The following is a 16,254-nucleotide window of genomic DNA, read 5'->3' as shown; positions in this document are numbered from 1 at the left end:
AGCTATCTCCTATTGCTCCTTAAGGACTCTTCTTTCAGAACTGACATCCTAATGATTCAAAGATTCTCCACAGTTTCTCATATGCTCTTAAATATCTTACCTACACCTCTAGCATGGCATTTATCACAAAATGCCATTGTGTCATTTTTTAAAATTTTCCTGTTAAAGTATAAAGTTTATTAAGAGAAAAATATATCATTGTGTATACTGCACTGCCCAGAATATAGTAGATCTCTACTTGTTGAATGGATAAAGGTTAAAATAAAATAATTGACAATCAATAAAGGCCAATTATTGAAAGATTTATTCCCTTAAGGAAATTTTTTTAAAGTTTTAAAATATAAGTTTAGGTTCGTCTCTATCCCATGACTTTTTGTTGCATTACTAGATGACTATATGACAACCAAGAACTCTGAAAAAAGAAATTAACGCTTAGAAATACTATCTAGCACAGGGCGCCTGGGTGGCTCAGTGGGTTAATCCGCTGCCTTCGGCTCAGGTCATGATCTCAGGGTCCTGGGATCGAGTCCCGCATCAGGCTCTCTGCTCGGCGGGGAGCCTGCTTCCCTCTCTCTCTCTCTCTGCCTGCCTCTCTGTCTGCTTGTGATCTCTGTCAAATCAACAAATAAAATCTTAAAAAAAAAAATACTATCTAGCACAAGAGAAACTTTGAGTGTCAAATCCCAAATTTAGCACTTGTAACTGCTGTGTTACCTTGATCTGTGTCCTCTAAAATCTTGGAATATTATTTTCTTCTTATAACAACACCTATAGGATTGTATTAACAATTATGTGAGATAATGTGTACAAGTAGCTAATGCAGTTCGTAGTCTATGGGCAGAAAGATGCCATTATTTCTTGTACAAATCAAAGAGACTGGGACAAAAAGAATCATTCACTGTTTAGCACTGGCCCCAACGCACAGGATACCAATAAAAGTTAGACAAGATTCTTTGTGGCCTATTCCTAGAGAAGTACGATGTGCTTCCAGTATGTAACAATAGCATTAAAAACAAGCATATTTTATGGCTCCTTATCCCATACCCTGCCCATGTCATAATTTTTAAATTTTATAGCGTTAAATATACATGAAATAAAAATGAATTCTCAGCTAGACTTTCTATCATTTTGAAGATTGTTATATTTGCTGATAAATCTGGCCTTCTTGAACATTTAAACAAATATGTAGGTTGGCTCCACAGGTATGTAGGACACAATATATCCCTGGAGATTCCACTAAGAAAAACAGCTTCCATTTCAGGTCTGTTTAAGTATGTGTTACATTGAGAAGGATGCCATGTGACATGCTTACAGAAGCTCTGATTTTCATAGGCAGATGGCCTGGTGATTGAAACATGATATATATTAAAAATGAAGATAGTTACTTGGTTATATCTTGCATTAAGTGACATCTTAGCTTACACTCTACTATTTAAGCACTAACTACTCTTCAGAGAATTTATACCTATCTTTAAAAATGACATCAACCAGAAGCCAAGAGATCAGCCTGGATTATCACAACCTTATACTTATTTATTTATTTAAAGATTTTATTTATTTATTTGACAGGCAGAGATCACAAGTAGGCAGAGAGGCAGGCAGAGAGAGAGAGGGAGAAGCAGGCTCCCCGCTGAGCAGGGAGCCCAATACGGGGCTTGATCTTAGGACCCTGGGATCATGACCCGAGCTGAAGGCAGAGGCTTTAACCCACTGAGCCTCCCAGGTGCCCCACAACCTTATATTTAAAATAGAAATAACTTTTCCATAGGAGGAGAATGTGACCAAATTTAATTATTCTTCAAAAGTATGCTATTCTTCTTCTTTTAATGTTCTGTAACTATCACAACACACTTTTATCTATGTGAAAGACATGTGTCTATGGATCCACCTGTGTATGTGTTTAGGCAGTACTGACTGAGTGACCTAGGCTCTGACTCCCATGGACTCAGGGTGGATAATAAACTTTATTATCTGCATTTTATGTATATTCACCTTCACAAATCAAGACTATAGACATAGAATAAGTGGATATGATGCACAATCATGGAATTTATATTTAAAATGTTTTTTTAAAATCTCAGTTCATATATATATACATATACATATATAATGAATATATTCATATATAAATGTATAGTGAATAAAATATATAACACATAGATGTATACATTATGTATTATACATTATATATTATATATGCATTATAAGCATATATTATATATAATTCATATATGTGTGCATATAAATGTATTTGTTATAAGTAAATATATGTATATATTATTATCTTATGCTAAATTATTTTGGTGACTTAGATTTTCAAAGAAAATTACAAATGGCTCTAAGCACATTTAAAGAAAGAAACTCTCCTAAACTATATCAAACAGCTCTTGATTGGTTCTCATTAAAAATGTAAGACTGCCTTCAGAACTCTATTATCTAAAGACAATGGATAATGTCTGGGGATAGATCATTGATATTTAAGAATGTTTAAAGGTATTAGATGGTACCATTGTAGGTGTGCTCTGATCCTGTGCTTTTAAGGGTGATGACATCAGTCATAATCATAGCTCAGGAAATGTCCTGTTCACATGGGTACTAACCATCAAAATTTCCATTTATTAGCCTGGCCAAGGTATGAAAAGAAGATAGGACTTGTCTCTCCCTCTGTACAATGTGGCAGACAAGGTTTAAGAAGTGTTCCAAATATGGATGTTTTCCTCTAAAAGGATGAGTTGAAGAAGGGAGAAAGAGGAATAAAAAAAAAACTACATATAGTCTGGAAATAGTTAATCCATACTAAGCTAAATATTTGACAATTTAATTTGTTGAGCTAAAAGGCAACTGCTATTTCAGTTTCACTGTGAGTCTTTAATGCTGCAACCCAATCCAGATCCCACATCTGGATTCTAACTTTAGATCACACATCCCAAATCTCTTTCATTCACCACAAGTGAAACTACCAGGTAGATTGGCTGGAATGAATGAATAACTAAATCTCTTGGATATCATAACTAAAATGAACATATATTCTATTATTTGAATCGAAGGTAGATCAAACTCCAAAATATGTTATAATTTTAGTTTTATAAACCTCTTATGAAGGAAAAGCTTAGTTTCTACATGTAGTAAAATCTCAATAGCTTGTAATTGATACCATATTGTTAAAATCACTTGTGACAGAATAACACTAAGTAAAGGATGACATTATATGAATAGCAGTAAAAGTAATGAAACTAAATAACTTCGGGAAATATCACATTAATGATATGAATAACAATGAACAAGGCAAATATAATTTATTATTTGAATTCTTAATGATACTGAAGCTTTATTGTTTTCCTGTCATTTATAAATAATAAATTTAATTTATTAAATTAAATTTATATAGTAGTTTTCCCCTTATCCATGGAGGATATGTTCCAAGACCCCCAGTGGATGCTTGAAATTGTGGATAGTACCAAATATAAATTATACATATGTTATGTATATATATGATAACTTTTAATTAATATTAAGGATGTCTTTTTTCAAGTAAAGGACAATAAAGCAATCTCTTCTAAAGTACATTGTAAAATAATACTTAAGATATCTGTTATTTTGGTTGCAGTTTATTGGCATTTTCCCTAGGTAAATTTTTCAGGGTGGTGGAATGAAAAACAAAACAGAACAGAATTGGAGAAAATAATCCTAAAACCATTAAGTACACAATATATTTCAGGTACCGATATAAGTTCTTTCCTTTGGTCCTTGTAAATAGTCTATAATATAGATACTATTATTATTTTTCTCATTTATCAATGAGAAAACCAACTCCAGATAGTTAAATGATTGCCCAAAGTCACAGAGTAAAGAAGTGATTGAGATTAGAAGTGTGGATGGTCAAAGTTGACACAGAACTCTAAAAATATAATTCTGACTCTGGTTCCAGAGTTTGTTTTTTAACCATACTGCTATTTTGATTGTAACCAGAGTATCTTATAATTATTTGTACTATCCTTCTGTCAATACCATTCTTCAGCATCCATTTTTTGTTCAAATGGAAACTATCATAAGAGGACTCCTTTTCTACTGTGCATATATGAATAGACCTAAGTCAAGCTCTCCATAGGTAACTGTCTTTAAAACTGAAATCCTTGAAAGTTATGGAATTTATTGAGGAAAGTATAATCATAATTGAAGAAAGTATAAGTATAAAACCTTGACGTGTGTGCAAGGCTCTCTGAAGTAAAAAATACCATTGACATTGTACACTCAGTCAATAATTTGAGTTAAATGAGATTCTCTCATACTGTTTAAAAAATGTGCTATAAAGCTGAACTACTTAAAAGATTTTTAAAATTGTTTGATGTTTATATTCAATTAATATTAATATTTAAATATTTATTTTAAAACATTTTTAAAGTAGATGAAGGGAGTCTATTAGCCTAAGTATCCTACATCCCTTTCTTGATAATGAGATAAATTGAATTCAAACAAGTGTAAAAATATTTCATCCTGATATTTAATAGACTTTAATCACTTAGAACCATTTTGAAGTAAACTGATAGCTGGCTTCTTTGTTTATTTTTTTTAATTGAAGTATAGTTATACACTGTTATAGTAGTTTCAGGTGTACAACATGTGAGTCAACAAATAATTTATGCTATGCTCACAGGTATAGCTACCATTCATGACCATACAACACTATCAAAGTACCATTGACTATATTCCCTATGGTGTAGTTTTCTCTTCATGATTTATTCGTTTCATAACTGGAAGCCTGTACCTTCCTCTCTCCTTAGTCCATTTTTCCTATCTTCCCATACCCTTCCTCTCTGGCAACCATTAGTTTGTTCTCTGTAGTGGCAGGTTTGTTTCTGCTTTTGTTGTTGTTGTTGTTTTGTTTTTTAGATTCCACATATAAGTAAAACCATATGACACCTGTCTTTCTCTGCTTGACTTATTTCACTTAGCTTAATAACATCTAGGTCCATCTATGTTCTTGCAAATGGCAAGATCTTATTTTTTATGGCCGAGTAATATTCCATGGTATGTATGTATACACACACACATATATAAATACCATATCTATTTTTTTCATCTGTTGATGAACTTTTAGGTTGCTTCAGTATATTAACTATTGTAAATGATGCCACAATAACAACGGGGGAGCATATAACTTTTCAAATTAGTGTTTCTATTTTGAATAAGATAGTTGACCTTTGAATGAGGGAAAAATCTCGCAAATACATAATTTTTAGAACAGCCCAATTCATCACCAAAATCCAAATATATAACAAAGATTATCTTGATATGTGTGGACGTTACTGATGGAAATCAATCTCTTCAGCTCTTCTAATAGAGAGAAATAGAGATAGAGAAAAAGGAATGTGTGCCTTTCTTTTTTTTTGGTAAAAGTTTATCAAAATGGGATTTAATGGAGGTTCTTTGCCCTGTTTCAGTTTTTCCTATCAGTGTAGTATGTATAATTTTTTGTGTCATATAGTCCATTAAAGACAAAAAATATGCTTTAATAATAGGAAATATTCTTTTTTGTACAAATAAAAATATCCTTACAATGCTCTGTGATTTGCTCAGCTCTCTATAAATTAAAATATTCTGATTTGTCTCATACCATCAGTTCTTATACATTGCTAAAATTAGCCAAAATAATTTAAGTCTATTAAATTGTTTTAAAAAACTATTAGTGAATTCTTCCATGTAAATAAGTACTTAATATTCTTACACCCTATTGAATATCTAAATTACATTTGCAAGAAAAAAATGTAAAAACACTTGCCTTGTCTGTAAAACATACTTGAAATCTTATAAGCCTATGATTTAACTAACTTCAAATTTTATTTCAAAGACTTTTAAAGTCTTGGAGCCAAAATAGTTATTTTGTTTGTGCTACACTGTTACTCATCCTGCACTACATCAGTTTCTATCTTGACATGGTATTCAAAGTTTACTTTGGAAATATAATAAATGTCTCTTAAAATATGCCTTATTCCTTTATATAATCATATATCATGAAAAGCAAATCATGTATGCCAGAACAAAATAGATTAATAAAAAAAATTGGTTATGGCATGATGAGCATCTTAAGGCAAATATTAGTGTTGTTCATCATTATTAAAGAAGTATCATCTTCATAAATTATTTCTTATAAATGTTTGATGCTTTCTCATTTTAAAGGGAAGTCTGAGAAAAAGATGTTTCCTTCTTATTTTAAAAGCAAAGTTAATTTATATACTATCAATTTTTCTAAATTTAGCACTGCTATGTTATAATCTTTTGAATGTCTCCTTCCCTGTTTCTCAGAATTCATGCATCTTAATTTGTTTCTTTTCTGTACCCATGAATAATGCAAATGATAGTCCCCCTTTATCTTCAAATATTTAGAAAATTCTAAATGCGAGTCAATACATATGATGAAAACTTTTGAAAAATTCCACACAAATGATTTTCTGAAGCCATGTTTTTAATCTTGCCAAAAGAAGGGATTTAAAAACAAAAACAAAAACAAGCACAGCAGACACTTAAACACCTGTTTTTGAAATGGAAGTCTCATCATCCATGTAGCTATAATTCAAGTAACATCACTTACTCCTGTGAACAGAAATGCCTTCATTTAGCTGCCACCTCATATGCAGTGTTAGAGGTATGAAGCTTTTCAGTTTACAATTTTCTTGGTTCCCTATGTATCTACAGTGCCTTTTAAGAGTCCCAAGGAGAGAATTCTACTAAGTCAGTGTTCACTGCAATGACAGAAAAGGTAGTGATTTAAAAAGGTAATATGTATTTCCATAGTTAATATTCTCAGGCATGCCCCAGCTAATGCAAAATGCTGATGAGTTTCCAATCATGTGGAATTAATTTCTGGAGAGAGGCTAGGGAGTGACATCAGGTTTCATGAGAAAATCAGCTAAAAAATGAAAGACCATACAAGAAAACTTTTCCTCAATTTAGCACTGCAATGGCCTTTGATCATCACTTATAGCTCTGCTCATGCAAGGAAAGTAATACATCCAGAAATGAAGTTATTAATACAGTGAGTGAGATGAATCACTCAAAGATAAGCAGTGTATGAGGTTATTGCACCTTCCTGTTCTAAGCTTGGGTTTTCATCATGGGTAATAATGATGGTAATTTAATTATTAGTTTATTGATAATTATCAGATATGGAAAAATCCCACTAAAGAAGGATTTTTCCTATTATATGGATATTCTTTATCTTCCTCAAAATGACCATTCTTCTTAGGTAAGGGATAATAATGTTCATACATATCCTCAAAGGAATATAGAAGTGTAAACTTTAGGAATTAGAGTTATAATGTTTTATCATTTCAGAAATTTAACATGATATAGTTTCTGGATTTTATACATAACCATTTGTTGTTGGAAGACATTACTCAAAGAATATTGGTTTTCTTGTGATGTTTCAACTTGTCAGTATTTAATTTTTGCTATTATATGTAAAGGAAAAGAAAATTAATTCCCTCATAAATAAAAGAGATTTTATAAATGAAAGGGATTTTTAGTCTTGGGGAAATTTTTTAATAAAAAAAATCAATTTTGAAAATAGATACTTTAATTTGAGTTTTAGATAGAACCCCTCTCAAATAATTTTCCTGTGTTGAACTTTAAATATGTTAAAGCTTTATAACTAAGTAACAATAGGATTTTAGTTGGTATCATATAGTTACATAACCTTTTCAGATTGGCTTCTTTCACTTAGTGATATGCATTTAAGTTTCCACAAAACGTTCTGGCTTGATAACTCATTTCTTTTTAATGCTGAATAATATTCCATTGTATGTACAGAGAGTTTATTTATCCATTCACTTACTAAGGGAAATCTTGGTTGCTGTCATGATTTAACAATTATGAATAAAGCATCTATAGACATTCATGTGCAGGTTCTTGTGTGGACATAAATTTTCAGCTCCTCAGGGTAAATACCAAAGACCGCAATTGCTGAACCACACAGTAAGAGTATGCTTCACTCTGGAGGAAACTGCCAAACTGTTTTCCAAAGTGCCTTACCACTTTGCGTTCCCACAAGCAATGGACAAGAGTTCCTGTCTTTACACATCCTGACCAGCATTTGGTGTTGTCAGTGTTCTGGATTTGCGCCATCTTAACAAGTGTGTATTAGTATTTTCTTGTTGTTTTAATATGCGTTTCCCTGATGCTATATGGTGTGGGATCTCTTTTCATTAGCTTATTTGCCATCTGTAAATCTTTGTTGAAGTGTCTCTTAAGGTCCTTTGCCCATTTTTTATTTGGGTTGTTTTCTTATAGTTGAGTCTTTAGAGTTTTTAGTATCTATTAGAAAAGAATCCTTTATCAGCTGCATCTTCAACAAGGGTTTTCTTTCAGTCTATGACTTTGTCTTCCCATTCTCTTGTCTTTCACAGAGCAGACATTTTTAATTTTAGTGAAGTCTAGCTTGTTAATGATTTCTTTCATGAACATTGCTTTTGGTATTGTATCTAAAAAATTAACATCATCATACCCAAAATCATCTAAGTTTTCTCCTGTGCTGTCTTCTAGTAGTTTCCTAGCTTTACATTTTACATTGAGGTATATAATCCATTTTGAGCAACATTTATTTTTCACACATATGAAAATCAAGCTTCACATAGTGACAACACCTTAAAGTAATTACAAGAAACTAAAAAATTATGAATGTTTACTTTAAAAAACAATGATATAATGACTAATTTTGTATAAATATGTATAGTATCCATTTCCAAAAAGAGGATTCTAGCAAGATTTACCTATATTACAGAGACAGAAATCCTGGTAAAATAGTGTAGCTTAACAAAAAAGTAAGTCTTCAATACTAATATCTAAAAAATCAGGAAAATCTTTTCGATCTTACACGTTCAATGGCACATGTAAAGTTGTAATTTGACATTTCATGCTGTAGCAATTAACTTTAGCTTCCTTTTAGATATAAAATTGAGTAAATACTGAACAAAAAATTAGGAGTAACTTTTGGCACTTTTTTACTCAAAAGGTTGTGTTCAACAACAATTATTTAAGGATAAAATCAATTCAGCAAAGTACATTTCTTAGTATATATAATCTTCTAGAGGCTCTAGTTGTAAGTCCATCCACTCATTGTGAAACTATTACTCTCTTCTTGAAATTCTTCATCTGAGAGCATTTGTAATATCTATAAATGATCAGAGTAATAAATAAAGACAGTGTAACCCTGACAATTTAAATCTAAAAACCCATTTCCTATAGAAAAGAACTATAATCTCTATCAAATGATTAGTTTGCAAACTACCTCATACTATTTGAGGAGGAAATCTTCAGAATTGTTGGCTATAGCTATTTTGAAAACTCTATAACTTCTTTGAAAATTTTCCCAGCAGGAAACAGATTTATCTTTACCATCTTTGAAAAATGAAAAGGCTAAAAGGTAAACGTACTATTTCTTATGTACATGAAGTTATTAAATGTCAAAGTGAAAGCAATTCAAATAGCAAAAATAATTCCACTTCCTCTTTCCCCATCGTCATATACTATATTTACATGCACAATTATATAACACTTATTCTTATGAAAGAAAACATTTTTATAAAGCAACAGTAGCTACAATATTTCAGGAAGGAGGCACAAGGACTGGTCAAAGTGAACTTTGGGAAGGAGATGGTGTGTCTGGAGCCTCATATTTAATTAAAAGAAATGATGAAGCTCTTTAATAATCCCACAACACCTTTTATAATTATCAATTTCTGCAGCTTTGTCCCAACAGCCCGCATTTCACATAATTTTTGTGGAATGTTATAAACATAACCAATAAACTGTTCTAAGTTTTGACATTATTTATTTTTTAATTTATAAGAAAATGCTATAAATATATTTTAGTATTTAAATATATATAATGTATGTACATTAAATATTTTGTGATGATGAAGAATCCATTTTTCTAATATGTTCTATTTTTTTAACTTTACGTGAAAAATTGCTCATTTTTTAAAAAAGGATTTTATTTATCTATTTGAGCTAGCATGAATGGGTGCAGAGGGGCAGCGGAAGAAAGAGAGAGACAGAAAGAGAATCTCAAGCAGACTCCCCACTGTGCAAGGAGCCTGACATGGGGCTCTGTTCCAGGACCCTGAGATAATGACCTGAGCCAAAGGCAAGCACTTAACATACTGAGCTACCCAGGCACCCCCCCAAAATTGATCAATTCTTGACTGTAGACTTTTAGGAAAATAATAGCAAACTAAGAAACATTCAGAAAAAGGTATTCAGAATAAAATACTTTGTGATTATGTCATATGAGAAATTATGGAGTAAAAACCACCAACACTTTCCAAGATACAGAAAAAGAAATAATAGGTAGAAATTAAAAGGAGACTTTTTTTTTTTCAGATAATATATAGACAAACTTTTTTTTTTTTTTTTAGGAAATTTAAATTCAATTGATTAAGATAGAGTGTATTAGTTTTAGAGGTAAAGTTCAGTGATTTGTTAGATGTATATAGCACCTAGTGCCCATTACTTCACATAGCTTCCTTAATGCCCATCACCCAGTTACCCTTCCCCCCGCCCCCTCCAGCAATGCTCAGTTTGTTTCTTATGGTTGAGTCCCTTATGGTTTGTCTTCCTCTCTGATCATATCCTGTTTTATTTTTCCCTCCTTTTTTCCATGCTCCTCTATTTTGTTTTTTGGGTTCCACATGAGTGTAATCATATGTTAATTGTCTCTCTGGTTGACTTATTTCACTTAACATAATACCCTTTAGTTCAATCCATGTTGTTGCAATTGGCAAGATTTCGTGTTTTTTTGTTGTTTTTTTTTGACGGCTGAGTAATATTCCATTCTCTCTCTCTCTCTCTCTCTCTCTATATATATATATATATATGTATACACACACACACACACCACATTTTTACCCATTCAATAGATAAACTTTTAAAAAGTTGTATCATCCTACTAATTTCTTATCAAAAACTTTTACACAACCCACTGATAAAAGTGTTTGTGCATGAGCTAGATAACAATTTGTTAGAAATGGTGTAAGATTGATGTACTAACTAAAGGTTGCATTAGGTGACCTCTGGGATTCTTCAAAATGCTAAGATTAGATCAATTTGTTTACATATATTTTAAAGATAATTTTTGGATTCCATTAATGTATCTAAAACTGAAACACAAAATTCAGACAAGTATTAATGGGGTATTAAGTCATTTCCATAGTGTCTTTAAGTCACATGTTTTTTAGGTTTATATTTAATTAAAAATTAAAGGCCATTTTTGGCTTTTAAACCTGCTCTTCCATCAGAAAACGCTTAGAAAAAAGTAAGATTATTCACTTCTCTTGTTAAATGTTCAGCGTCAGTTAAACTTGTCATACCACTAGCCACCTGCTTCCAAAGTTCTAATTCTATAGACATATTTCATTTGCATACTTTTTCACTTTGAGAACAGTTTATAGTAATACTTTTACATTTAGATAAGCTCAAAGATCATTCCAATTTAAAATAGATTTATAATCTATACATAGAAACACAGTTTTTTTCACATCCTTTTATTAGGGTGATGTTAAAAAAAAACCCAATTCTTTATTGTGAATGGAGGAATTTGCAATTTTGTTATTTTTTTACAACTTTGACTTGTATTCACACCAATGAGTTTACGTTGTGCCTAATGTGATATGTTCACTTGAATAGTTGTCAATGTTTTATATGCAAGAGAAGAGTGTGAAAATCTCCGTAATAATATTTTTAAGAGATTAGAGAAAGACACGAACTCTGAATCTATAAGGTTTCAAGAAGATTGTATTGAAAATGTTATTCAATTTAAAATACATGTATTAATTTTCTGGCAGTTTAGCTGTTGGTGGATTGCAAAATAACTAGAATAAAAAGAATAAAAAATAATATAATTCAAAAAGAAAATTATTAGTTCCACAAAGATAGGCAGAATTCAAAATCTGGATTTGAGTACAGAAATACCTTTTGTGGCGGTAATGTTGAAAGATGCCAGGTGTAGCAAAACTTTGGTCTTATAAACCTTAAAAGGCATCACTGAGATGGTTCTACTTGAATGAGCTCTGATTTGACATTCAAGAGGCAATCTACCAAGTAATGACTATGTGAATTTTGCTGGGACAATAACTTCACATGCTTGTGCTTTTTTTTTTTTTCCTCTTCAACATAAAAAAAAATTTGATCACTGTTACTGGCAAGTAGAACAAAAGCTTGAGATCTTCCAAGTTATTAAGTTTTTAGTATAACTAAGTTGTTAACTTTTTAGTATAATTTTAAAAAATCTTGATGTTTATGGAAAACCAGATTTAAAAAGAGAAAACTATAAGAAAAAATGATACACTATAAGAGTAATTTAAAATAATTCCTTTAGTACGCTCTATATGTGATCTAAAATGTAGTTATATGTTAGCACTGAAGTAAGAAAGTCTCTTTTTTCATCAGGTTTGAAATTGATTTGTAAAGAATTTGGAAATGAAAGAAGAAAAACTGCAACCAACCAGATTAAATTTTTCAAAAGTCACAAAAGGCTTTTAAATGTATTAAAAGTTTGACTATTAAGTTAGGAATATGGAAAATATTTCTTCCTTTCAGGAAATGCATAATTTAGCTGGAAAGACAAACTGTATGGGTCTAAGTTAAATATTATTCAGTTAGAGGCAATCTAGACATTTGAATTCAGAAAAAAGTAGGTATTCTGTGATATCATTTAGTTTATAAAGAGGGTACAATTGCTGCAAAATATAGTGTTTTATATTTAAATAAATGTTTTTGGCTATCCATCTATCTTTACTATTTTCAGAACTATCTTCACTCTTCTGGTTAATTTGTAATAGGAAACAGAACACATTTTTTTTTAATAAGTTAAGAACTTATGGTATTACTGCACACCTAATTCTTTTTGTTTTCAGAGCATTAAAATAACACTAACTTAGTCAACAGCTATTCTTAAAGTGCCAAATGTTTTTCATACTCAGTGTTTTGGAATTTGGGTCATTCAAGTTATTTCACATATACATCACCAACTGTTTGACCAGTAGAGGGAGCCATTCTCTACAGTCTAAAGTCGAACCAGTAGTGGATGCTCATGAAAGTAATTGCTGCAGAATCCTAAAGTCAATTACAGTCCCTTTTTAAATTAATATAATTAATTAATTGATTAAGAACCACCTAAATCAGTTTGACTTCTTTTTATGTTTCAAAACAAATTAAAAATCAAGTTTTTTGTAATTCCTTTTGTTGTTGTTCTTCACTAAGAAATGCATCCTATTTTTAATCTTGCCTCAAATTTATGAAATGCCAATGATACTAAAAAATATGTGAACACAGCTATCATACCAGTATTTGCTCCTTTTCATATTATTATTATTATTATTATTATTATTATTTAATCTCCTTAACCTTGTTGTTTAGAAGAAAAAGAAGTTCAGACTATACTAACATTAAGGGGCAGATTTCTTTTCATAGCCCCCATACACATTATGTGGTCAAATGAAAAGCTATGTTCTAGCTATCTCCCAAAGAACTATGGCTTGTCTTATTGGTGACTCTGAGAGTATATTGGAAATTCTCTTTTGATAGAGTGTAATGTGTTTAATAAATTGTTTCTTTAAAAAATGGAAATAAAACTAGAAAGTACCTGTTTGCCTAGATGTTGATCCACTAATAACATTAATGTGGTATGTAACATTCACATATAGCAGCACTTGGGTAGCTCACTTGGTTAAGTGTCTGTCTTTGGCTCAGAGCATGATCTTGGGATCATGGGATCCAGCTACCCCCCCACAAGCTCCCTGCTCAATGGGGGGGTCTGCTCTTCCCTCTCCCTCTGTCCCTCCCTCTGCTCCTGCACTCAAGCACGCTCTCTCTCTCTCTCTCTCACACACACACACAAATAAGTAAAGCAAATCTTAAAAAAAAAATTCATATATTTATTTAAATGATATTCAAAAATAATCACATGGCAACACCGAACATGAGCCACATCATTTTGCATAACAAAATGACAGAAATTTAAAATAAGTTCATAACTGAAAGACTCCACACTCATACTCCAAAAGTTCAGTTTACTTCTCCTAATGCTGTATGAATTAATGCCTGAATTCATCGGAGAACAATATCTTGTGACTCTTTCCATTTAAAAGATATTTTGTTAGAGATTGCAAAAAAAAAAAAAAAATGCCTCACTTCTTCACATCCTTACTATTATCTTTACTATTTAACACGGTTCAGACATTCCTGTAGTTGCGATAGCTACATGAACAGGGCCCTTGTTTGGATCAAACTTCACAGTCTAGATTAATCGTTCAGCAAATAAGCAATAATTCCTACTTATGTCAGGCACTATGCTAGTAGAGATAATCACTTGATACAGCACCTGCCAAAAGAGGCCTCCACAACTTCACCTTTAATGTGGTTTATGCAGCAAGACACCAGCAGTTAGTGTTTCCTGGGGAGGGAAGAGTCTATACGGTTGCCACTTAAAGTGTGTTCCACCATCCATTCGCACTAGCTTCCCTTGGGAGCTTGTTAGAGCTTCCGACTCAGGCCCTATCCCTGAGCTAGGAAGCCAGAATCTGCATTTTAATAGGATCCACAGGTTAAATTCTGAGAAACACAGGTGCAGACCACCTCTTTGCAGAGATTTCTCCAGGACACAGGAGACCCCTAGACTTCTAGTGTCTCTAGTGTTAATAAATATTTGTGATTTGAAACTGGATAGTTTGAAAAGCTGCAAGAAACTTTTCTAGTTCTTAGACGTCCTAGTAGCGCCTAGAAACTTTATTGTCAATCATGACTTGAGGGTGTGACAGCGGGTTTGTGGAGGCTTCCAGGATGAGTTTGATTCTAAAAGCACTGAATAGTTATTTGCTAGTTATCTTTGTTGGCAGAAAAACCGTTATTAAAAATACATTCGCAAGTACCATCTACATTGGTTTTGTGCTTTTTTTCTGTATACCCGTAAAGCATTCCAATTTAAAGAATAACTGTAACATAAGCAGTTTTTATAATTTTGATATAATATAAAGTGAAAATATACTGGTAAGGTGAAGAGACTTCATGTCACCATTGAAAAAAACCCAATACATAAGTGTTGACATAACAAAGTGACAAGTTAAATGTCACTAGCTGCTCCTTATGAAGGGAGGAGGAGGTTCAGCTTGTGACTGCTGTGATTACTTGTTATCCCCAAACCTGCCCGCGTATCTCAGCTGACAGGGTAATCATCCCCATGTTCAGCAATTTCTGGTGCTCTGTTTATACTTGGCCAAATTATATCTTCAATGTCGCAAGCCATCTTACCTTTATTCGGATATAAAATGAAGAGACGGAAGAGTAAAATCACGATGCAGAAATAGCAAAGAGAATGGAAGCTTATGCCTCTGGATAGAGCTGACTTTGTGTCCCTTGCGAGGTGAGTGATCATCTTAACCAGTGCACTTCCGTCCTTAATGGAATCATGTTTCATTGTGGCAGAGAAGTAGGCGAGTGGGTGGTGAGATGTAGGAGGAAGGTAGAAGTTCCATTATTTAAAGCATCCCGCGGTTAAATACTCCTCTGTGTGTGTGTGTGTATGTGTGTGTACCCAAAACTAACGTTCCCTCTTTCCTTGTCTGTGATCACAATTCATAATCTCCAGGAAACTGTGTCATTGAAGAGATGGAAGAATCACATTTATTTATTTATCTATCTATCTATCTATCTATTTATTTATTTATTTGAAAGATGGAGTCCGAGTCACGCGAGGGGCAGAAAGAGAAGCAGACTGCCCACTGAGCAGGGAGCCGACTGGGGCTTGATGCCAGGACTCCAGGATTATGACCTGAGCCCAAATGCAGACATCAAGCCAACTGAACCAGCCAAGCACCCCCATTCACTTTTAATGTGAGGAAAGTGAGGTTGAGTGAGGCTAGGAAACTTGCTTTTAGTTAGTATGCAGCAGGACTCATAGTTAAATCAAAGGTTTATCATGGCCCAGCTTTCCCCCACACTTTCCTCAAAGGCTGCATTAAAAAATACATTGAAAAAAAATACAGAAAAAAAAATACGGATTTTGTTTTGCCTTTGAGGCACCCTTTTCACATAACTTTGTAATTGGAAAGATAGGGAAAATGTACCATCCGTTAAGCATGTTGGGCATTTAGACTCATTTGATTGAATAAAGTTTTTAAGTGTCTACCATATTCATGGCTATTTTAAGTGGTAAGATACATAGAAGGGAAAGATGTCTCCCCTACTCTCACTGAGCTGTTATAT

Source organism: Mustela putorius, unplaced genomic scaffold (assembly GCF_011764305.1).
Source record: "Mustela putorius furo isolate JIRA1106 unplaced genomic scaffold, ASM1176430v1.1 tig00003834_pilon_pilon_pilon, whole genome shotgun sequence".
In the NCBI taxonomy this organism is placed as follows: Eukaryota; Metazoa; Chordata; class Mammalia; order Carnivora; family Mustelidae; genus Mustela; species Mustela putorius.
This window is presented reverse-complemented; position numbering follows the sequence as displayed.